Source organism: Pseudonaja textilis, chromosome 3 (genome assembly GCF_049901715.1).
Source record: "Pseudonaja textilis isolate UNSWEBS1 chromosome 3, rPseTex1.2, whole genome shotgun sequence".
Lineage (NCBI taxonomy): Eukaryota > Metazoa > Chordata > Lepidosauria > Squamata > Elapidae > Pseudonaja > Pseudonaja textilis.
In genome coordinates this window covers 87,805,306-87,832,008 of record NC_141992.1, presented here as the reverse complement: position 1 = coordinate 87,832,008, position 26,703 = coordinate 87,805,306, and the positions used below count along the sequence as shown (strand labels likewise).

The 26,703-nt window shown below is 35.3% G+C and overlaps 1 long non-coding RNA gene across 3 annotated transcripts in view; it reads right to left on the bottom strand.

Annotated features, from left to right (window-relative positions):
- The window catches only part of LOC113436178 (uncharacterized), a 301,149-nt gene that overhangs the window by 190,202 nt on the left and 84,244 nt on the right, over positions 1–26,703 (bottom strand). For 2 of the 3 annotated variants that reach the window (XR_015742948.1, XR_015742949.1), the window contains 2 exons: positions 13,838–13,921; positions 9,534–9,916 (listed from right to left, as the gene is read on the bottom strand). The exons of the other annotated variant lie outside the window; for it this stretch is intronic. This is a non-coding gene — a long non-coding RNA (uncharacterized LOC113436178). Of the gene's footprint in view, positions 1–9,533; positions 9,917–13,837; positions 13,922–26,703 lie in introns of those variants that run through there. 3 annotated transcript variants of the gene reach the window in all.

The window sequence follows — 26,703 nt, the reverse complement described above, 5'->3', positions numbered from 1 at the left end:
CAAGTGACATTATTATCCCTGCAAGAATCAATGCAGAATTGATGTCTAGAATGCAGGAGATTATGATTAGGAATCATAATGAGACCAGAGCAGATATTAGCGAACTGAAGGAAGAAATGGGTAAATTAAAAGAGGAGATGAGAGCAGATATACAGAGAGTTGAAGATAGGGTTGGGACAATGCAATTGGTCATGGAAAGAACTGAATTAAAAATAAAAGAAATAGAGAACAGGACGGAACAAGTGGAGAGGAACCTAGAAAAGACTGAGGAAGATTTCAAAAATGTTAATAAAGAAATGGAAGATTCCTTGGTCCAACTTGAGATGGACAGAGCAGCTGCATACTTAAGGTTCCAAAATGTGGAGGAATCCAAAAATGAAGAATTAGAACAATTAATGGCAGGTTTGTTGGCTGAACTAGTAGAAAAAGAAAGATGAATTACTCAAGGAATTTGATGAAATCTATAGGGTGAATACCAGCTATGCAAGGCGTCACAATTGCCCAAGGGAGATCCATATCCGTTTTCAAGAAGATGCATGAGAGACCTAATATATAGAAAGGCCAGAGATGAGAGAATATTATATAAGGGCAAAGAGATTATAATTCTTAAGCAGATTCCAAGTAAAGTGAGGGCCATGAGGCAAGAATATAAATTTTTAGCTAATTACTTAAATAAAACGAAATCTCATTTAAATGGCTAATCCCAGAAGGGATGCTAATATCGTGGAAGGAAGAAAAATTAAAATAGACTCAATTGAACAAGCACAAAACTTCCTAGAACAGCTAACAACCACGGAGGATCAACTCACTAGGGAGAAAATCCAAAGAAATATGCAGGAGGATCAAACCGCCATAGGAACAAAGAAGAAGGATTTGTCCAAATTCAAGGGAAAGACAACTTACATCGAAAAGAGAAGAAACAACTCCATATCAACCACAAGAAGAGAGCCGTGAGTTACGAGACAAAAAGCGAGGCAGACTTAAGTAAATGGACGAAGGAAAGAAAATTCTTTCCATTAATATAAACGGCCTAAATTCAAGAGCTAAAAGGAAAAGGACTCTAACCAAACTAATAAAACAAAATGTTGATATAATTTGCATACAAGAAACACACGTTAGGAAAAGTGAGGAGAAATTCCTAGAGTGTCCGAAACTGGGAAAATTATTTACAGCACCAGCAGATAAACACAAAAAGAAAGGCATCGCAATCTATGTGAGAGATGACTTAAAAGCGGAGTTAATCTGGGCGGACCCTGAAGGAAGAACGCTGGTAGTACAAATCTCGATTAATGGCATTACACTCTTACTGGTAGTAATCTATGCCCCAAATGATGATCAAGGTAAATTTTTAAACATCTCCATCAAAAAATAACAGAATTGAAAATGGTAATATTATTCTGATTGGCGATTTTAACTCTATTGCTGACTACCGGAAGGATCATAGTAATAGGAGTAAGAACAAAAAGGGAATAGAGAATTTTCTAAGCCATGTAAGGATATGTTGAATGAAATGAATCTGGTAGATATCTGGAGAAAATTAAATCCCAAAAAGAACAGTTTACTTATTATTCTAACCCGCACAAAATTTGGACAAGAATAGATATGGCTTGGATAAACGGTGAATTGATTAATGAAATCAAAGATAGCGAAATCTTACCAAATGACTGGGCTGACCACAATCCAATTCAAATAACCTGGAGAGGTAGAGGAAAACCAAAGAAAAGATGGACTTTTAACACTCATTTAACAAAAGAAGAAGAATATATTAATAAACTGAAAGAAGAACTGAACTTCTTCTTAAAGGAAAATAATAATGATCTAACTTCAAACAAAATATATGGGACACATTTAAGGCATTTATAAGAGGAATAACAATCTCTTACAATGCTATGAGAAATAAAAGAAAGTATGCCCAACAAAGTAATCTACAACAAGAAATTAAAGATTTAGAAATCCAATTACAAAAGAACCCCAAAAACCAAAGAATACAGAACCAGTTAATAACAACTAAACACAAATTAAATTTACTGGAACAAGAAAAATTGGAGATTAGTCTGAAAATGACTAAACAAATCTACTTTGAGCATGCAAACAAACCAGGAGATGGTTAGCCCACAAACTTAAGAAAACGAAAGAAAAAGATTGATACACCAATTAATGGATGAGGGGGCAATATGCAGGAGGAGATAGAGAAGAAAAAAGAGATTACTTTTAATTACTTCGAAAATTATACAAAAAAGAAGAAGTCTCTGAGGATAAAATAATGAAATACCTGGAGGAATCGAATGATAAAGCAATTGGAGAGGAAGAGATAGAATTATTAAATCAAAAAATAACATGGTCCGAACTGAAGTCAGCAATAGAGAAGCAAAGTAACAATAAAGCACCTGGACCGGATGGGATACCGGTAGAACTTTACAAAATTATCATAGAACAAATTGGACCACTGATGCTGGATGTTTTTAATGAGGTACTCTTAGCAGCCAAGATGCCGGACTCGTGGAGGGAGCCTTAATTTCGCTGATCCCGAAGGAGGACCTAGACCACAGACTTATTAATAATTATAGACCAATTTCGCTCCTGAATGCAGATTACAAATTATTCTCTTCTATAATAGCTAATAGATTAAAACAGGTTTTAAACACTTATATCCATGAAGATCAAAATGGATTTCTCCATTTCGACAAATTAAGAATAATTTAAGAACAGTGATAGACATTTCAGAATACTATGAAGCCCACCGGAAAAACAATTTGCATTTATGTTCTTGGATGCTGAAAAAGCATTCGACAATTTAAATTGGCATTTCTTAATTCAAAAAATATATAATATGAATCTTGGCACCAGATTTGAAAATGTCATCACAACAATTTACCACACTCAACAGGCAAACATTCTAATAAATGGGGAACAAACTGGCCCGATAAAAATAGAAAAGGGGTAAGACAGGGTTGCCCTCTCTCCCTCTGCTTTTCATATTCGCCTAGAATCTCTTCTGACGTACATTAGGCAAAATTTGAGAATTAGAGGTCTGAGGATCAAATCAGAAGAATATAAACTACAGGCTTTCACTGATGATTTGGTTTTTTTCTGGAGGAGCCTATAGAAAAAGGACACAACTTATTAGAAGAACTAGAACGATTTGGAGAAGTCGGGATTTAAAATAAACAGGGGAAAAACAAAATTAATGACTAAAAATTTAACAGGAGACCAGAATAAAAAGCTAGAGACAACAATGGAATACAGGTGACAAAAAAATTAAATACTTAGGAATTTGGCTAACTCCACAAAGTAAATCGTTAAAAGAAAATAATTATGACAAACTTCTTCAACAATCTAAGAAAGACTTGGATTTCTGGAGCAAGTTACAACTTTCCTTATTGGGCAGGATTGCTTTGATTAAGATGAATATTCTGCCAAAATTTCTATATTTATTCCAGACAATTCCAATCAAACTAAATAAAATTTTTTTATGGAACTAAACAAGATAACATTGAATTTCATTTGGCAGGGGAAAAAGCTAGGATTAACGTAAAAAGCCTTACAAGATTTGAAAAGCAGAGGAGGGTTAGCCTTGCCAAACTGGGAAATATACCATACGGCAGCCACCTTACTATGGATAAAGGATTGGGTAAACCTAACCAACAAAAGAACACTAGTATTAGAAGGCCACGATATGCAGAAAGGATGGCATGCCTTTCTGTGGGAATCAGGGAAACCCAGGCAATCATATTTCCATAGGCATCTTATTAGGGACGCTTTATTAACTAATTGGAAAAAGTACGTAAAAAACTTTATCTAAAAATACCGATTTGGCTGTCTCCAATGGAAGCGATAGTACACCCTAATAATTTGGATATAACCAAAATGATTAAGTATGAAAATTTATTAGACCTACAAGGAAAGTTAAAAAACACGACAAGAATTACAAGAACGAGGATTTATAATTGATCAGTGGGTGTACCTTCAAATTCATAGTAAATACAAACAAGACATTAAAGAATTTGGAATCTACAATAAATTACAGACTCTAGACAAAATTCTATTAGGACCAAGTAAAAAAAAATATCTAAATTTTACAAATATTTATTAGAAACAGAACTGGAACAAGAAATTGTCAAGGGAAATATGATTGCGTGGAGCAGAAATGTGGGTCGGAGCATTACCCTAGCAGAATGGGAAAAGGTCTGGAACAGGAACATTAAGATCACGAAATCAGCAGCTTATAAAGAAAACTTATATAAAATGTTTTATAGATGGCACCTGCCTCCTTCGAGATTGGCCAAGATGCACCCCAACACGAGCCCCAAGTGTTGGAAATGTCAAAACATAGAAGGTACCTTCTTCCACATGTGGTGGTCATGCAAGGAAACCCAGAAGTATTGGCAAAAAATTAGGCACTGGCTAGAGGAAATAACCATGGAACAGATTGAGTACAAACCGGAGTCCTTCCTTCTAGGAATTTTTGATAAACGAATATCCAAAAAATCAAAGTATATTACAATCCATATCTTAACCGCGGCCAGACTGGCATTTGCCCAGTGCTGGAAACTACCTTCCATCCCCACTGAACTTATGGTCATTCAGAAAATTTTACAATGTGCAGAAATGGACAATCTAACCCAAGCATTAAAAAATAAAGAATCTTCAATTTATTCTAGCAATTGGAATCCTTTGTATATTTGGCTTAATCAAAGATAGTTCACCGCTAAGAAGACTAAGGCCGACGATAGCTTTGAAGAAGAAAAGACCTTACTGACAGTCACAAAATATGGTTTTATTATAATTGTCTTTCCTACCTTTGTTTTCCCCACTTTTCCCCCTTCTCTTCCCTTTCCCTCTTTCCTCTCTCAAACTTTCCTTTCTTTCCCTCTTGGCTTACGCCAAGACTGGTGCGTCTCTTTGTTGTATATAATTTATAGCTGTGTTGTTGTCTTTTTTTTAAAAAAAGTAAAATTAATAAAGTTTATTTAAAAAAAGAAAAGAAAAGGGTAAAACTGAGTTTGTTGCAGAGCTCTGTACAAAAGATGATCATATGATTGTTGAGATGTACAAACTTTTACTAAAAATGGAAATACTAGCCTTACAAGTTAAAGATATACTGTACATTGGGATATAATATACAGTTGGACCAATGAGAGAATGAAAGGATGAGATTTACATTGAATTACAATCTTAAAGATAATTTTTATAAAATGATGTATGGTTGATATATGACACCAGATAAATTGTAAAATTGTATAACAGAATTTCAACTATTTGTCAGAAATATAATCAACCTGAGGGAATATTTTTTCATCTTTGGACATGTAACAAACATAGAAAATATTGGGATCAGGTATGTATTTTGATACAGAAGATTTTAAAAATCAATGTATAATTGAAATCAGAAGCTTTTCTTTTGGGCTTGACAGACAAACAAGTTAAAAATATTTTATGGAATTTTGTTTTTTATATATGATAATGACAAGGAGTCATTTATATGGTGAAGGTGGAAAGATTTACAAATATCTTCAATGGAAGAATGGTAGAAGCTGGTGGAATTGATAGAGATGGCTAAATTGACAGTCTTGATTAAATAAAATATTTTAACAAAATTTATTTCTTCTTGGAAACCACTTTTGGACTTTTTGCAAGAAACAAAAACAGAAAGTTGATTTTAGCAATAATCATTTGTCTATAAGGATACCAAAGTTGGATACATTCATTTTATCCCTCAATTTGACATGTTTTCTTTTCTTATTTAGAAAATCTGTAATCCAGCTAACCATGAGTAGAGGAAAAGAACATACTTTTTTGCTATATCATGATGAAATGCCAGATAGTATTTTGCATTTCCTGACTCAGTAACTTTGTCAGATAAATAAAACAGAAACAAATATTTTAAACATACAGCTGGAAAGTAACTCAGTATCTTGATCCAAAGCTTTGTGTTAGAGACATCCACTTCAGGTGCTACATTCAAAAGCAATGGCTGGGATTCTTGGCTGGGATTGTAAAAAGTGGGGCCACAGTTGCATTCATTGTTCAGTGAGCTTGTCCACAAAGTTAAACCCACCGACAGCAATGAATGTTGATTGTGACCTTTTTTGTGGATCTAAGTTAAATTCTGCAAGGGAAAACACAAACAAATCATCTTGAGTGTTTGCTTTATGGCTGTCTTCAATGAAATTCTGAGTAATGAGGAGGATGGTTAGCTGGAGGGTACAATCAACGGTCGATGGTTTTCACTTTAATCCCAAACTCACCGACAGCGTTGAATGTTCACTGAAGCAACCAAAAGAAGGAGAACTCCAAAGACTTCATAAGTATCCATCCTTAAATGTCTAAAGCGAAGCAAAATTAAGAAAATGACATTATTTTCAATTTGGTAGATTAATTCTGCTTTAAAAAAATCACTGTTTACATAACATTTATTCATCAAATCCATCTACTGAGGAATTCTCAACAAAGCACTGCTGCACTATATATAACGCTGAGAACAATCTAAACTTTCCCTGCTTGGTAACTTACAAACACAAAGAAAAATATCCATAAATCCCTGAAAAAAAATATTACATCAGAGCAACGTGTCTCTCTATTAAAATAAACTAAATCAAAAATAAACTCAAAATCATAAGTTGTTTGATCTAAAAAAAACATTACTGTCACAATACTGGTTCCAAATTGACACATGTAACTCTTGTAATACTTGTACATTTATTCTTCTGTATACATTTTTGCAATAAATATTTGACAGTATTATTATTGCCTAATAGAGAACTGGAGGTTAAAACATATATAGTATGGTTGCTGGAATTGGTATGTCTAGTTCAATGAAAAGAAGGACTAGAGGTGACATGATATCAGTGCTCCAATATCTCAGGGGTTGCCACAAAGAAGTGGGAGTCAAGATATTCTTCAAAGCACCTGAAGGCAGTACAAGAAGCAATGGATGGAAACTAATCAAGGAGACAACAACTTAGAAGTAAGGAAAAATTACTTTTGTTAGAACAATTAATCAGTGAAATAACTTACCTCCGGAATTTGTGAATGCTCCAACACTGCAAGTTTTTAAGCAGAGATTGGACAAACATTTGTCTGAAATGGTATAGGGTTTCTTGCCTGAGCTATGGGTTGGACTCAGGGGTGGATTTCTACCGGTTCTGTCCACCTCTGTAGAACCGGTAGCCCTGAAGAGCAGCATAGAACCGGTTCTATGTCTGCTGATGTTTTTGCCCACCCACCCACCCAGGCTCTTACCTGATCTTTATTTCCTGAACGAGGCACAGCTGCAGTTAAAAAAACAAGAAAAGAGGGCTGTTTCAAAGGCTGCTTCTCCGCACACAGTGTGCTAATGACGATTAACAGGCGCACGGCTCACAGCGGGCAGGGAAGCTCGTAAATCCCAAACCAGTAGTTAACCCTGTCATATCCCACCCCTGGTTGGACTAGAAGACCTCCAAGGTCCCTTCCAACTCTGTTATTCTATTCAGTTAGTTATGCCTAAGGCAGATGTAAATTTGAAGGCAATGTGTTTGACACCTTACAATAATTCTTTCATACTTAGCAATGTCATAAAGCTCAACAATTCTGTAAAAGTTTAAGCTAGAATGAAACAAATATTAACAAATGAATTCCCATTTCAATCTATTAATACTTAATAAATTTTACCAAAACATTTTTCTTTTTTGGTATATTGAATTAGCATTTACATATAATTATTCCAAGGACATTACATTGCTCTTTCTGGAAAATTCACTGGATCCCTTCAATGAAAGAATCTCTAGTTGATTTCTGGGAGTATGCTTTGATGTCTAAAATAATTGCAAATTTGATACAGATTTAAATTCAATCTGGAAACCATCCATATATGTATTATATTGTTATCATATCCAAAATTTGAGTTTATCATTGTATAGAATTAATATTTCAATTTTATGAGCTATGTAAATCAAAACAGATTCTTAGTAATATGAACTTACAAAGTATAATTCAGTTACTTATGTCAGCAGTTTAAGAATGATGTAACTGTATACAAGGTATTTAAACTTTGCAAATAGTTTCTAACATTTTAAAAACCCATCGGCACTACATTTTTAAATACTTGGTTTTTGAATAATTTGTGATATTTTATTTCCTGCTTTTTCCTGTTCATTTTCTTTAAAGTGTCCAATGAAAAATAGGTTATTTTTGTTCCTTATCCGAAATGAAACAAAATAGTATAGCCTTCCCTAAGAGATTAGGGAGAGTTCCTGATCATTATTTTTTCCTCCCTTGCTCTGAATACTACCAAGACTACATTAATCAGCTAAAGAAACAGACAAAACTTTTATTTTTATGTGTAGGATTTAAAATGTATCTTGTATGTATTCACCAAGAGCCACATGAATAGATCCCAATTCATAGTTATCACTATAGACATTTGTAAACTGCTAACATTTGTAAAGTGCTGTAAAGCACTATAGACTGATATAGAAGTCTAAGTGCTATTGCTATTATACTCTTTCTTTCTATATTTATTTTTATTTTCTTCTTCCTATAGTTTCTCCCTTCCCCAGTTAGTTTATTATTTTAATTCCATGATATTAATCAGAAAATGAGTTCCTTAGTTGTCGTTCTTGATATTGTATTTCCTATTGAGCTGGCTGCTTTTCGTTTCAATTTCTTTTTACTAACAACACACTTGAAAGCTCAGTATTACCATCTCAGTATTACCATTCTTCTGTTTATTTCTCACCTTGAATACAATCTGAAAATCTTTACTTGCTTTTAAACTTTCAGTTCTATACTCTGCATTTTATATTATTTATTGGTTAAGAATGACTTTCGTCCCTTCTGCTTTCATCATCTGGTTTCCATCTTCTTTTTTAAAGAAACCCTGTGGATTGGCCATGTGTGCCTTTTGCTAGTCTGTGCTACAAATGCCAGATTTATTTTATGTACATTTCGTATCTCTAGGCTTCTGAGAACATTCACAGTGGCTGAAACTTCTTTTTCTTTACTTTAAGGTTAGTAGGTCATAAATAAACCAAAACACTTTTCCTTGCTCTGAGCAATTTGCTCATAAGAGTACATGAAATATCACTTTTAAAAATCAAGCAACCTAACATGATTTGACAGGAGTACACGACAAAGTAGTTCATTGTGTTGCTTTAAAGGCCATAGGGATTTCAGCTATAGAAGTTGTCTGTCTTAGGAATAGATTAAATATCTTGTCTGATGACCTGAGCTTAATTTAAGTGGTTGCCTTTGCCAGCCCTTCCAGAGGGCGTATATGTGAATTAGAGCATCTCATCTTCCATCTTCGATTCTTTTCATCATCCTCATAGTATGACCTAAATTGGAAACAGGAATGCTGTATGGTACAGAATATTTAACAGTTATGCCAAGTGGCATACTTAAGACTATTAATTAGAAGGAAACAATCTTTACCTCGAAGGCTGAAGGTCAAAATGAATACTATTAGTTTATTTAAATATGTTTTGATTATAATAAATGTTTGCTAATGTTACATAATCAAAGCAGAATAATGATGATGTCATAAATCTCTATCAGTATCTAGACATTTTATTTAATATACTCTGCACATTAGATGAGGATAATTTGTTCTAGACAAAATTAAATCCAAATGATTTCAGCAAAACTAAGAAACAGCTTTTTAGGACCCTCATACTGAAATCAGCCTATCTGCTGGATTAATCATGTTTTAGCACAACTATAGGCAACTTATAACACAGTAAAATTAAAAAAAAACATAAATCTCATCAAAACAGAAATTGGGACTGATACATATGACATCCACTTGACTCCATAAGTGTAATAAACCTGTGCTTGCAAAGCTTCCAGTGTACCTGTTATGAAGTTTCTAAACAATGTTTCATTAGTTACAGCTGTACATCTGTTGTAGAAGCTCCTCCTAATTTTTGTGAAGTATCTGGAAGGGGTTAAAATGAAAATCAGAAGTAATACAATTATTAATTTGGAATGATTTGAAGAAATGCTATATTATTAAGTCTCATAATGACCAGAACACAAAGACATCTTGAAACACTTCTTGGAGTAATGCTTGGAGTAATGCATTAGATTCTACTCAAACATGACAACACAAGATGTCAAAAATGTAAATTTACCTTAATAAAGTTTGCATTAAAGAACAAGAAGCATATATGATGAGCAAAAGAAGTATGGTCCCAATATAGGGTGGCATCCCACGGACAATTAGATACATTGGTGTCTGTCTTTGTGGTCAGAAAAAAAAAACTATCATTGGAGGAAGAAACCTGATATCAGATCCTTTTTCCTTTTTTCTAAGGTCAGGAAATTCCAGTCGCCAGAAAGCTTCCAGACATGTGCCTAGGGGCAGGTCTGGTTAAAGTAGCTTAGAATCTAATGCAGTTTCTCCATCTCATCAAGTTTAAAATATATGAACAAGTTTAAACTCCCAGAATTCCTCAGCCAGCAGGCAGCCTGGGGACTTGAAATCCACATATCTTAAAGGTGCTGATATTGAGAAACACTGGTCTAATGGATCCAAAGTTTCCTCTGATTGGCTACTGTGTCTGTGGACTGAGTTGGAATGTACATCAGCTGTTTGCTCTCTGTCCCTTCTCACTCCTTGCACCAGAGAGTAGCTTTGTCCAAAAGTACACAAAGAAACAATTTCATAGAACATGGAAAGGACAAATGTCTCTTTGTCCTTATTTTTGTTATGCAGGCTAGCAGTGTAATTGTACATGTCAGAGCAACCTAAACTTAAGCTTGCTCTGTTAGGTACCCAAATATTAAAATAATTGTTATTATTTTTGGGTTACTGCCCCATTTCAAGAATGGGCTATATTTTGATATTTGATAACAGTGTGGCGGAAGGAAATAGGATTATGTGTGAACAGAAAGCAAAGCATCTTTGAGTAAAATAGTGCAACATCTAGATTTTTAAGTGGTTCCCTTTGCATTATAGCCTGATAATTATGATGATTCACAGCAAGAGAATTGATTAACCTGCATTATTTCACCTTATCATTTATTTTAACTGTGCAAAAATTAGAAAGCATAGCAATTTCATAACTGAAGTTGTTCACTGCAATGAACACAAGAAATACCAGCAACAGTTCACCTAGTTATAAAAGCTCATTACAAACTAGAAATCAGGGAAAATATAAAATAGTAGCTAGTTTACTTGTAACCCATGTGCTTAAAATATCAACAGATCCTAATAAAATGTCTTAATCAGATGAAATTTGTTAGGTTTGTCAATTTGTCAGCAACACCAGCTCTCTAAACTCTAATCTGATATTGTGGTATAGTTGTTGTTTTTTAAATTGAACTATATACCTTTAACTGTTCCTATAACAGACTCATTGTGGCCAAGTCCTAACAGAAACTTTTTACAGTTGTCAGCAATTCATCACAAAACATTATTCTGATTACCACAGGTTTCAGCATCTCACTTCAGACTGTCCACAAAGTAAGATGTGCAATTCTTTTTCAAACTCTGTACTGACAGTATTGATAGCATTTTCCTATGTCTCATGAATAGTTTTTAACTACTAGATATGCTGAACTAATTTTCTAATGATATATAGAAAACCAGGTTTCTCCAGATGAACCTGTGTCACATTTTTACAAGTATTACCTCAAAAAATAACTGTGAAAAGATTATGATCAACATATACAGAGTTTCAGTGTTAATCTTTCGGACAAATGTCATGTTACATCAGGAACATATGAAGAAATGATTCATTTAAAGTTCCACCCTTAGAGTTGCTTGAGAAAAGTGATTAGGAATCTTGGTTCTGATATTGTATTTCTCACCATTTTATTATTTCAGCAGATTTCCACTGAACAGCTGCAGATTTGGTATGGCCAAGACCTTTGGACACAGATGTTTGAGATATTGCTATTAAATTTGGTGAGAAGTCAAAAGTAATTCTATTCTTTCATGAATTCACAGCTTATGGTACTATACTACCATATGCAGGAAGCCAAAAATCACAGCATGGGATATGTAGTCAGCTTTCAAGACTTTTAGCACATTTGGCTTATTTTCAATGTCAAAAGACAGGAAGCTGAAAAGGAAATTTTAAGAAAAACTGACTGAACTGCACTGATAAACAACTATAATTGTGGGCGAAAAGAGTAACATTGCTTTTCATAAGGTTAAGAACATACAACCTATGACAGAAATCTTATAAGAGCATACATGCAATTTTTTCAGCTTTTTCTCTGTGAAAGCGAAGAAACAATTATTTAGATTTTCACAGGATTAGAAAATTAGTAAAGCAGGATGTAAAATCCACATTACATTGCACATTATATTTTTACTATCGACTGATAACTTGGGAACAAGAGGAGCACGGTGGCTCATGTGGTTAGGATGCTAGGTTGAATATTGGAAGGCCACGTTTGAGACTCGGGTGCTTCATGGGGCAGGGTTGAGCTCCCATCCTTCGGTCCAGCTCCTGCCAGGGACATGAAAAGAGCCCCCAACTGAATGTCCCCCAGACAGTAGTGATGTCACCAGCTAATCCTTTCAACCAGAAGCATGCCTCGGTGCTTCTGAGACAAGTGGAGAAAAAAAACCCTTGGCAACATAAAACAGACTGCTCTTGAAAATGTCTGGTTAGAAGAATGCAATACACAACTGTGTTTACATGCATGACACTATCATTAACACAAGTATGGTAATGCTGGGCAGTTATACCCCTAAAATGTGCAATTCAAAAATATACATATTAACCTACACAACCTTTCATTTTTTAAGACTTTTAATATCTTAGAGTTAATTATTTTTTGTCACATTTTTCAGAATTTCTATCATTCATGTGATGATTTTGGAAGGAGGCCACTATTGCTAAGCAAGGCTGATTTGGGGTTGAACTACTGAAGCATAATGAAGCATGTGTTTCCTATCAAAAATAAGTAAGAAATGAAAACTAGTTTTAAAATGTTTGTGGACTGACAAATGCATCTAGTGCCCCCATTTAAAATCTAAATGGACCAGCTCCATAGCTACCAGTTGGTCCTCCAAAATTTAATGAGAATTTTGAAGACAATGGAGGTAATATAACATTTAAAACAAAAGAGCGGGACCATTTTTAAATACACACACATGTATGTTTAATTTTTTCAAGAAAGGCTGTGAAGCTTTGGTCAAAATGTTTGTGTACTTGGCCATGATTGATATGCTGACTCTAGATAGCCAAGGATTTTTTAAATAGATATTTTATTCTTAGAATGCCAGTTTGATGTAGTAGTTAAGACACCAGGCTAGAATGTGGGAGACCTTTAGTCAGCTGGGTGACTTTGTGCCAGTGTCTCTCTCTCTCTCTCTCTCTCCCTCCCTCCCTCTCTATTTTTCTGGTTGAATGCAGGAGAAAATAAATTAATCTACAATCATGGCATTTAGAAACAGAGATGGGAAATTTTTAGTCAAATACATATTTTTTAAACTACTTTATGTTAATTGGAAGAGTTTTGCATTATAGTTTTTAGCTCAAAATCCATACACAATAACATGCATATTAGAGAAAGTCACATAAAGCATGTGCCAAGGTTATATAAATATTTCTGTATACAGAATTACTTATAATATTTCAAATTCATAGGCTAATGGAAATCAGAAAAAAATGTTACAAATATGCATATAGAAAAATCCTGAATAAAGAAAAAAAATCATTTTTAAAAAATATTTAGAATTTTTAGAGAAAACAGGAAAGCATACAAGGAAAATTAAGAATGATCACAAGAAGGAAAAATTGCTAGCTAGTTTGCAGACAAATATTTTTGTACTAGTCTATCTTTGAAAGCAAGTAAAGATAAATCTATACTACCTTCTGATTATTTTTTAAATATTTACCATTGTCCCTTTTTTCAGCTCCTTTTTCAGCTCTTTAAATTATTCTCTTGTACTTTCCCAAAACATTATAGCTTGACAGGCAATCTGTGGAAATAAAAATATCTTGTTATAAGCCTAGTACTAACAACCATTGACCATTAAACTTCTTTTCACTGGTTACATACTTTGTTCAATCATGTTTGAATCAGAGTATCTCTTTGGTTCAAATAAGAAAGAAGTCTAGCATAATTTCTTCTTTACTCCTGACAGGAAGGTTAGGACTTTCCATAGGTCTGCCTAACACTCGGTATCTTCTATTCTTTGATTCTGGGTTTGTTTCACCTGTCCATATATTGTAACAAGTTAAGGAGGGACAGAAGCCAGGGATGGAGGCATTTAGATACAGCAAGCTCAATCCGGATAGGCTGAAAATTGTCCTGAAGAATTAATGGCACTAGGCCTTGAGGATAAAAGTTAAGCTTTAACCCGAGATTTGTGACAGCAAAACACACTTTCCTCAACTTTTATCATACCTAATTTTGAGACACACTGAGTTATCTGGAGAGCTGCTCTGATAAATTCTGATTATGCCCACTTCAAGGTGGCAAACCGAAAACCTGGAAGGCCAACCAAAGTCCCAAAGAAAAACTGGGCTGGTATCCTAGCCTGAAAAAGCCTGGAGTGGTAAAATTTACATTGACAGATCTTTGTCCAAGGACATATTCACCATTGTATTCCTAAGCACCTGAAGGAGTTTACTTGCTCTATCCTGTGACCATTAATGCTCCATGACGGGAGTGTTGGCCTTTTGGCAGAGGCCTAATCTTGTTTTTCTGATCCTTTATTTCCAGACGATCATTTCTGCAGTATTGGGTCAGTGCTCTAGAGCTCTTTTAAAATTTATAGGTGTTCTGGAAATAACTACAGCATTGTCTGCATAAAGCAGCAGAGCTATGCTGTGATCCCATAGCGTGGGAGGAATGAACATTTGAAATGTTCAGGCATCTCACAGTACTATTGGTATAAAAGTTTAAAAGGGGGGTGGGGAGAGGGAGGAATGCATCCCTGTTTGATCTCCTTTTGCATATTGCATCTGACCTTACGAGTTATTTTAGTGCACAGAACTCAGATTAAGTAGAAAAGTCCACAATCAATTGATGAGGATTCCAGCTTCTCCCATAATTTGATCCTGGATACAGAATCAAATGTTGCTAGCAACATAAAGTAATGCCACATTGTTGGTTGAATATTTTTCAGCCCAGTTCTATAGGATCAAGCATTGATCGATGATGCCTCTGCCTTCTCTGAAACTAGCCTGCTCATCTATTAGATTTTCCTGGTTCAGCCAGGAAAAGGGGTGCATAGCATGATTATGCTGAGCAGCTAATTGGCCTGCTGCTCTCTTTTCCTTCTTGAAGATTTGAGCTATAATTGCCGGGCCCCAATCTTCACGGATACATTCAGTGATGGAAAATACTGTTAAAGGATGATGGAGTCCAGCCTTCAATGTTATTCTTCATTAGTTTTGAGGGAGTAAGGTCAGCTCTGGGGGCCTTTCCCTTCTTGAGCTGACCAATAAGAAATGCAATTTCAGGTACAGATATGGGGGCAGGGTGGGTGGGGAGAATAGGACACATACCACATATAAATCAATCCTTAAGATGGAACAAGATCAATTATTCTAATTTCAGAGCAAGCACTTGCATGTTAGCAATTGCTAACTGAACTATTTAGCAAAATGCTGTTGGAAGAATTATGATCTGAGACGTGTTTCTCTAACTGTGTTACCTGGAAAACTTTGTTTCCAAGGGTAACTCTGAATGGACATAACAAGCTCAGATGCATTCTCTGGGTTTTACCACTGCAGCATCTTTATTTATTTCAACAGAAAATGTGAATCTCTAATTTACTATTTTCTTCCAGAAAATGAATTGAGTTCTCAAATGTGCGCAACTAAGCACCTATACTGGATGGCTGCACCTGCATTTATTAGCATATGTTCTACACTAATTAGTTTCAAAGATAAAACTAGGCTGACATATTAATCATAGTCAAATCTCAGCACTCACAGCTGGATTGCATTCCATTGAGGATAGTGGATGTGTGAAATTCCCCACTTCCAAAAACAGGAGACATGAGGCAAGAACTTACAAAGAAAACCACCAAAGTAAAAGATTAACATGCACATTCCTCTCCAATCTAAGATAATTGAAGCTCTCCATGGAATGCCATCTGAATGGTGCTGAATACCAAACTGTTTTGTTTTGTTTTTTGTCAGAGGAAAGCACCTGTAGGGATTTATATTACTGGATGTTAATAATGATGTTTCCAGTATATTTACAATGTGAATAACTGCTAACATTCCATATTAGTGCACAGAGTGTACACCAGAATAAAAATTCATGCAAAGTGTGAAATATAGAACAATGGTTACTTTAAAATATTCTTCTGTATTTCTTGGATGATTTAGATCTCGAAAAACTTTGCTAATGAAATACTGTTAAGTACAAAATCTGCTTTCCTCATTATTACTTTAGAAGCAAATTTTCTCATACTGACTTCATAGTTAGGTTCCAATGACTTAACAAATATCTTGGCAACCTTGTTTTCTAGACATGGGAACTGGAATCGGATTCTGGCACAGAACACATTCTAAGTCCCAAAAGCAATCCAAAGGAAATAATTCCATAGGAAGCCTGACAAAAGCTTGAAAAATACTTAGTGACAAGTAACTCTCGCCCTCCAGACTTCTGTGTACAGATTCCCATACACATTTTTTCTCCTAACAATGATTTGGCTTGGAAAAATATTCTCGGTTTTTCAATTACAAAAACTGTATGTGGAAAAGAGGGTACTGGGAAAATTAAATGTTTATAGCAAATATTTTTATCACTTGATGGATAACCAAAATCAAACTGAGTATCTGTTTTCTAAGCAACAATAGTGAAGCTGTATTGAGTAAGCAAAAACAAGTGCTTGTGCTGACTGTAGCTCAGATAATAAACTCCATAAAAATTATGACTTAAGCTAAATAAAACATAATATCATCAAATCAAGAAGGCACAACCTCTGCAATTTTTCATATGAATATATGGTGAAAATGAAGAATATATCTAATGGATTAAACCTGCTGAACAAAATTTTCTGAAGAGGTTCAGACTGAAATACATGACATATTTAAAGATGGAGGAAAACAAAATTATTCTGAAATGTAAAAAAAATGTAAAGAAAAGAATATAAAATGGCTCTCTGTTGAATACCTTAACAGAAGCAGAAAGGAAGAGGAAAAGCCAACAGATAGAGAAGAAAATACACTGCTCAAAAAAATAAAGGGAACACAAAAATAAGACATCCTAGATCTGAATGAACGAAATATTCTTATTAAATAATTTGTTCATTACATAGTTGAATGTTCTGACAACAAAATCACACCAAAATTATCAATGGAAATCAAAATTAGCAACCCATGGAGGTCTGGATTTGGAGTTACACTCAAAATTAAAGTGGGAAAAAGAACATTACAGGCTGATCCAACTTTGATGTAATGTCCTTAAAACAAGTCAAAATGAGGCTTAGTAGTGTGAGTGGCCTCCACGTGCCTGTATGACCTTCCTGCAATGCCTGGGCATGCTCCTGATGAGGTGGCGGATGGTCTCCTGAGGGACCTCCTCCCACACCTGAACTAAAGCATCCCCCAACTCCTGGACAGTCTGTGGTGCAATGTGGCATTCGTGGATGGAGCGAGACATGATGTCCCAGATGTGCTCAATTGGATTCAGGTCTGGGCAACAGGCAGGCCAGTCCATAGCATTAATGCCTTCATCTTACAGGAACTGCTGACACACTCCAGCCACATGAGGTCTTGCATTGTCGTGCATTAGGAGGAACCCCGGGCCAACTGCACCAGCATATGGTCTCACAAGGGGTCTGAGGATCTCATCTCGGTACCTAATGGCAGTCAGGCTACCTCTGGCGAGCACATGGAGGGCTGTGCGGCCCCCTAAAGTAATGCCACCCCACACCATTACTGACCCACTGCCAAACCGGTCATGCTGGAGGATGTTGCAGGCAGCATAACGTTCTCCACAGCATCTCCAGACCCTGTCACGTCTGTCACATGTGCTCAGTGTGAACCTGCTTTCATCTGTGAAGAGCACAGGGCACCAGTGCTGAATTTGCCAATCTTGGTGTTCTCTCGCAAATGCCAAATGTCCTACACGGTGTTGGACTGTAAGCACAACCCCCACGTGCGGACGTTGGGCCCTCATACCACCCTCATGGAGTCTGTTTCTGACCGTTTGAGCAGCCACGTGCACATTTGTGGCCCGCTGGAGGTCATTTTGCAGGGCTCTGGCAGTGCTCCTCCTGTCCCTCCTTGCACAAAGGTGGAGGTAGCGATTCTGATGCTGGGTTGTTGTCCTCCATGTCTCCTGATGTACTGGCCTGTCTTCCTGGAGCACCTCCATGCTCTGGGCACTACGCTGACAGACACAGCAAACCTTCTTGCCACAGCTCACATTGATGTGCTATCCTGGATGAGCTACACTACCTGAGCCACTGGTGTGGGTTGTAGACTCCGTCTCATGCTACCACTAGAGTGAAAGCACCGCCAGCATTCAAAAGTGACCAAACCATCAGCCAGAAAGAATAGGAACTGGGAAGTGGTCTGTGGTCACCACCTGCAGAACTACTCCTTTATTGGGGATGTATTGCTAACTGCCTATGCTTTCCACCTGTTGTCTATTTCATTTGCACAACAGCATGTGAAATTGATTGTCAATCAGTGTTGCTACCTAAGTGGACAGTTTGACTTCACAGAAGTGTGGTTGACTTGGAGTTACATTGTGTTGTTTAAGTGTTCCCTTTATTTTTTTGAGCAGTGTATGTAAGTACAGATTTCTACAAATGAACAATAAGAAAGAATTTCACAATTAATAAAACAAATTGAAGATAATTGTGAAAGGCAAATATTTATTTTAGGAATCAAAGTAAACAAATGAAAAAAAGGCACAATGGAAGACAAAAACGGCAAATATCTACACGAAAAAAAATATAGGAGTTGCATAAATATATGGAAAGTTGTACTACTACTACTATTACTATTACTACTACTACTACTACTACTACTATAATAATAATAATATTCCCAAAAACAATTTTAGTACTGAGCTAGAAGCAGACATTCTAGAAAGTGCCATTAAAGTGCCCTAGGGAAAAATGATAACATCAAGCATGCAAGAATTGATTAAATAACCACCAAATGTTTTCAGGGAGATGCAGATTAAAGTGTAAGTTGCATTTTTAAATAGATGGGCAAGGGATTGGAAAAGATAACTTTATACTCAAATGCAAAAAGAAAAAAGAACTAAAGAATGCTCATACAATTGAACAGTTACGCTTGGTAGTAAGATAATATCCAAAGTTGTGCATTGTAGACTCCAATAATAGAGGAACTGAAAACTGCTACATGTACAAATTACAGATGCACCTGAATTCATTTGCCTCGGATTTATATAGTGCTAGGAAATAACATTGAGAACAAAATAGGGAGTAATGAAATGGCTGAAAATAGGGATTAAAATTGCTAAGAGAGACATGAAATGTCTCAGATAGGCTGATACCACTTTGATGGCTGGAAATAAAGAATTATTATGCAATCTCTTGAAGAAAAACAAGAGAACTTTGTCCCTAGGCTCAAAAGTTCACAGAAGTGGGTGTTTGCTACTGACTATGAGAAATCTCTACATGTATTAAAACTCAGCAGACATAATTTATTATTTATTATCGAAATTTATATGACCACCCAACTCACGGTGATTCTGGACAGCTTAAAGAAATAAACCCCAACTACAATCCCCCATTCCTATGATGACAACATTCAAGCAAACCATTTGATGGGCTCTATATCAATCTTGGATCCTAGGGCTCTGTCTGATCTCTACTGAATGATGTTCCACACAGACAGAGGCACCACAGAAAAGGCCCTTCATCTTGGTCCCACTAGGTGGATCTCCTTAATTGAAGGGACCCATAATATATACTGCCACCCTAATTTGGGGGATTGGGTAGATATAATTGAGAAAATATGGTTCTTTAAATAACCTGGCACAAAAACATCAAGGGCTTTAAAAGTAATTACCAGCAACTTGAATTGGACCTGGAAGCAAAGTCTTCCCAATGTAAATTTTCTCATGTGAGTAGACATATTCAGGATAACTATATTCTTAACTCAGTGCAAAGAGATGTACAGATAAGTATAATCATAGTTATTTCATCTTTTTTTGTCTTTTTGTGATGTAGTATTTTTTACAGGTTAAGTCTGCAATCATTTGTTCAAGGAGCCGACAAAGAAAAAACTAAAGTCACTCCTCCTCCTATCTTCTCTTACCACGTAACAGATGATTGGTGGTGATACTGCACTCAGGATTAATCCAACTCATTTGTCAGGCTTCTCCTCCCTTCCCAAAGGCAATGCATTTACTCCTCTTCCTATCAGATCAAACTGAATGGCAACATTGAGAGAGTTCTCAATATGTACTTCAAATCTAGCAACCACATTATTGCTTTGGAAAAGGAATTATTGCTAAATCTGATGAAATGTCAAAGGATCAGCAAATATCAGATTTTCAGTTTGTGCTCTCCTAATATAGAAATTCTACATGGAGAGAGGGAGGGCAGAGTGATTTTTTCTCAAATCCAACTCCTGCTTTTTTGTTTTGTTCTGTATAAAATGACTTTATAAACAATTCTTTTAGAATCAATAGAGGAAACTGATTCAACTCTAACATGCTAGGAAAGGTGCCACTGCAAAAACAAATAAAATAACATAAAACATTACACAGGTAATGCCAGTCTCAACATTTGTCAAGGTTTCATAAATTCCATATTGGTCACTATTATATCAGTGGAGTATATTTATATATTTATTTAATCATCCTTGGTTTTTATATATTGGTTTTAGGTATTTCAAGACCGTGTGTGTATGTACATACACACACACACATTTTTTCTATCCAAGTTAATTAGATAGTTTTCTGGCCTATTTGTTTTATTGCTTTTTAACATGTTTGTAATTTTTTTAAATGAAAAAGTGCATCTGTTGTTCATTTCTCTGACATACTTGAGCTTTTCTCTGACTGTGTATTTTACACATAAATCTACCAAGTATAGTTAAAAAAAATCAAGCTTTCTTAGTATTCATTATTATATAACTTTCTTCAATGCAGGTTTTAAAACATAAATTGCCCTGATGTGAACCTCCTTTTAAAGTAAATATTTCTGGCTTACCTTTAAAAAAAAATAAATATATCCCCATGTATGTTTCTTAAATCCAGCTTTCAGAAATATACATTTTTTTCTGCATGTGCATTTTGGCAAATATTTGGAGGTTTGACAAGAAAAAAGGGGAATACTAACAAAGCTTGGTTAACACTGCTTTCTGTGCCATAGTGGTATTTGTTTGATGGGACTGGACAAACAAACTCCTATAAAATCCACAGATAATTTACAACTTTATCCCACACCCAACTCTGAAAAGTGGGATCACTAATAGTAACCCAAACAAGCATTTACGTAACCATTCTGGTAAATCTGAAGTTATACATGTTCAGCTCAATGCTTTTGGTACTGTTATTTACAAAAACAAAACTGCAGTCAGTGTAACAAGTGGCTTTTCACTGGGAAATATCATAATCATTATGAATAAATGATGCTTTTATCTCTTCAAAGATGATGTCTACTATAAAATGTACTGACATTCATTATAAATACATTATTGGAATGCATTTTTAGGAAAGAGAGGCTTTAAGACTGTTATAAGTGAAAATACACCCTTTTAAAACATACTTTTGGAAAGGACAAATATATGTGTCCCTAATTAATTTGCATCCTTGGACATTTAAGCTCTATCTTATCAGACAGAAATCAGCATATATAGATGCCTTCATCACTCAATGTTCTTCCTTTCTTGTACCTTTTAAGTAAAGAATAAGCTTTTAATGCTGTTCTGGTTACTTTTAGAATAATGGCTACTTGATTTCCCCATATTTGTTTCTCTAATACTTAGCACAAGTTCCTAGTTTATAAGGGGTACTATCAACTAGACCAATTTTATTTCTGAGCATTAGGGACAATATTCTGATTCTTTAGACTCATCTGGAAAAAAAGTTACTAAGATGCCTTTCTAGAGAAAATGTTGACACTTTTCAGTTTATTATATATGTGCTTTAAAACATCTGGACATTATTATTTAGTAGTAGTAGCAATGGTAGTAATAGTAGTAGTAACCTAATCATTGTTATTCATGATTAAACTTTGTATTAGCAAGGAAATGAGAATGAGAGTTGGGATTTTCAGTATTTCTTCAACCCAACAAACTGTTCTTCTAATACTGGCATTAATTACTACAACTAAAATTTCCATAGAAAAAGCGGTTAACTTTTAAAAAATAAGTTGAATGGATTTGTTTTTTTTTAAATAAATGATCTTCCAGCAGACTGAAATTAGTTTGTCAGAATTGCAATATTGCAAATATGAAACAGCATTGTAACTAGTATGCTTATGGAAAACCTTTGCCAGAGGTGACGCTTTCATAGCAAATCACAGCAACATTTTTTCTATTCCTATGCATGCTCAGCCAACTTTGGAGAGCCCCTTGCAATGTTTTCTCAAGTCTTAAACAGAATGTGCTACAATATTTCAAGCAGTAGATCTGGAAGACTTTGCACGATCTTAGTTAACTAGATGAAATGTAGGAAAATCCACGTTTGAAGTAAGGGCAAGGAAGCAAAAATTAGCAGTTAGGCAAACCACATCAAAGGATACAATGCTTCCCCCCCTCCATTAATCATTGATGCAATAGGATTAAATATATATATATTCAATAGCTTGGTGATTGGCACTGTGTCACATTATTTCATAGTATTTGTTTCCTCTCGGACATGGTAAACCACTAGTAAATCCAAAATGCATTTTTAAATCCAACAACTTTAAAACAAGAATAGGTTATCAGAAATATGACAGATTGGGATTTTAACTGCAGCATCCTTAAATAACCATATTCATTCTCTGGGTTATGGATATACTGGTATATAAGTACAAGTGACGTGTATTGAATTTGAGCTGGCTTGTGCACCTTCCTTTTCTGACTACATCCTTCAATCACTTGAGAAATAAGAGCTCCTGAAATAAAGATCACCAGTCAAAACTCCTCTTCTCAGACACTTTTTTGAGGTAATTTGTGGTAAACCCTAAATGGGCAGTATTTTCAAGTGCAAGAGAATGAGGAAGTTTGGACAAGAGACTTAAATTTCATGGCAGGAAGTGATGTGTCTCATCAGTCCTCGGCATATATCCCCATTATTTCTTTTGTCTCTGTATGTGTATATCTATCTTCCTCCATTAATGCATCTTATGTGTCTTACATGTCTACCCTTGTCCTCAGATATTTTGATAAAATACTACTAAATATTGTAGTTCAATCCAGTTCCAGAAAAAGGGCATTATGAGAATTTAATAAATTTCACTTCAGAAAAACATAGTATGGAGTTAAGGCTCAACCCCAGTCAATAACCCTTTCCTTTTAAACTCAATCTTCAAAGGTCACTAGGGCATTTTCACAGAAACTTTCTAAAATGAGGAATATTCTAAAATTAGAAAACTATTTTCCTTAGAAAACAAGGAAAGTCAGTGGTACAAAAGATGTTGAGGCTAAAAAAGAAGAATGCTTTAAAATATGTCTAATACTAATGGAAGACATTTTCAAAATCCACTGGTATAATGGGAGAGGAAGTAAAGAATTGACCCTTTCCCTTTTGATGAATTACTTCATTTTGCCTGTGAGACTGTGATGTAGATTTGTAATGTAAATGGAATATGAAGAAAGAATGTTGTAGTGTATAACATGTATATTTGTTTGTAAGACAAGTGCTTGTTTGTTGTAAATGGAATGTCTTTGTGGGCAGTCTTCCAGCCTCAGTACAATGCTTCGAACAAATTTGGGCAGTTGCTCTACCTATGGCTGAAATATGGTCCCAAATATACTTGTTTGAAATCAGTTTAATATTTCAGTCAAAATGTTTTTTCATGTTTGTGGTATCAAGGGATTTTCAATTATTCATACATAATGATCCTTAGAAGAACATAAGCTCTAAAACCTAATGGCACTGGAAAAAGTATGTTCCCACCTGCGTTGCCTCACAGGACAGAAAAATATTCCTGGGGCAGATGGAAAAAGAATTCTTGGGGTATATGCTCAGGAATATAGAATTCCAGCAGGATATCCCAAGGTACCCTAGTTTCTTGCCTGAAACAACAGGTACCTACACTAAAAGAGCAGCAATATGTTGGAGAGAGATTGATCAATTTAGGGACAGTAGCAAAGGCTTATTTCACACTGTAAAGAAAAAGGCAACATAAAACCTTTCCTGAATTTTAGCAAAACAATCACCTGGATAATCAAGATAAAGTTATTAATGATACAGTGCTGGATGATGGGCTCCTTTGAAAGAATTAAAGGGAGGAAAACATAGCTGGGAAAGAAAAAAAAAAGGTTAAAGAAAGAAACTTAAAATAACCCTGACTTGATTTTGCTTGGTATAGACATGTAGAAAAAAACACGACAGGTTTTCAAGATAAATGTCAGCCCTTCAAGGTAGGCAAGGTCAAGAAAACAAGAAACAGAAGCAGCACAGATTTCAAGAATGCTCTTTATTTTTGTGAAGTATACGCACATAATCTTGAAGAATATCATAGTTAGTCAAGAAAACAAGCAAACGTGTCATAGAAGAAATGATTCCAATTTACTCAAGAACAAATGACCAGATTCAAATTACTATATTCTGGATACATCATGTGAAGACACATCTCCCTTGAGAAATCCGTAATGCTAGGAATGGTAGAAAGAAAGAAGATAAGCAACAGCAAAGTGGACAGACACAATTAGAAGAGCAATGGATCCAAAGATATGAAGGGTAGTGTAGAAGGTCTAGCTATGTAACTGCAAATAATCAACACCGACTTGATGGCACATAACCAGTTAAAGTATAGGCCAAAGAAAAGGAATACTCAGGAATGGCAATCATTTTTTCAGCAGAGCAGTACAAATGAACTTAAGCTGAGCTGCACTCTTCTCCCGCCTCCCCACCTCCTACCAAGGTTGTTTCTACATTTGTGATAAAATGCTAATTCCCATTGGGTGCCATTAGTTAGATAAGTGGTTTACAATATGCAGCCTGAGATGTAACTGGACTTCTGGTGTTTTGTTAGCATCAGACTGAATCCTTTATGGTTCTATGAGATTATTAGAACTATGTATCTGGAAGCTATATGTATTTCAATATGCTATTTGGCAGCTTTGGAGTGATGAAATAGTCTTTCTCTTGTCAGAGTAGAATATTGATGATCTTCTACTGTACTGTGACACAGTTGAGGGAAATTATGGCCCTTGATTGCCAACAGATGTCATCTTGTCAAATCTGGACAGGAAAAAGGGGCCTCAAGGTGAAAAACCATTACGTAGAAAAATGTCAAAGCTGTCTGTCACTGGTCTGTCCAAACTTTTCTTAGCATCCCTTGTCTTTAAATGAAGCAAACTCCTTTGAATTGGGCGTACTGCCATTTTAACAGATGGCTACAAATGTGGGCAGCCAAGAGACCATGTCTGTGTTTGTAGGCAGCACAGAGAAGATCTTAATGTGGCAGCTAGTCTGTGCTGTAGATGAGAAGCAATAGTTGACTGAATGAATTATTCCTAAAAGAATTATTCATAAGTAATACTTTTAGTAAATACGTTAATTTTAAAAAAGAAGCCAAACCAAGACTATAATCCTAAATTCTCAGGATCTCTAATATGACACCTATAGGCATCAATACACCTCTCATAGCAACTATCATGTTCTCTGCTTCTTTAACTTATTTAATTAAATGTAATTGCTCTTTAATCTTAATTAAATTAATTAAATGTATTAATCATATTTAATCCCCAAAATGCTTTTGCTGTACCCATGGTCTGATGAACATATTTAACAGAAAAAAGAAAAGAAAAGAAAAAGGAAGGTGGCTGCAACCCAAAATTCTGTTTATTTGATTTGATTTATGCTCAAAAAGCAAAAACCAAATGAGTCAATATTTATACTTGAACCAAACATAATACATTAAGAGTACATTGAAAACACAAAAATACGGTTGTCAGAGTTACTACACTATTAAGCATAAAGCAGTAATGACTAAAGAATATTTGGAAACCATTCTGGAAATCTCAGGTGACCTCTGAGTGAAGACAAGGAGAGTATTTTATTCATTGGGTGTTAACATGATGATTTGTTAGTATTTGAATTATCAAGTCAGCTCACCAAACCATCCAAATAAGAACAGCTGTGCAAAAACACAAGTGAGGCCAATTCTATTTTCCATATGTACATGAGCTCTTGGCTGGAAAATATTCTATCATCCCACAAGCCCCAAAGATGGCAAAATGTTTACACTGGGCAATGCACGTTGAACAAAGACTATAGGCAAGTAATAGGCATAGAAAAAGAGTGTTGCAAACAGATTCACTCCAAATCAGACATTATGCTTAAATCATTCTAGACATCACTGTCAAGAGCCCATTGCTTCAACTCTATTTAGGCTCTCTCAGGGCAATCAAGATGAAATCTTTTCAGTCCAAATCAACAACTAATTTCTATGTTCATAAAATCTTATTGTGTAATGTCAGGGAAGCCAGGAAACTGCAAGTAAAACTTAGTTTGAACCAAAATTTAAGGTGGCAAAATGTCAGGAGATTAGACCAGATTGTAGTTAAGCATATCATCAGTTTAGAGTTGTTGTGTTCCCACAAGCAAATCCTCCCCTCTTGAATTATGTTGATCTTTATCTGGCGCCAATTT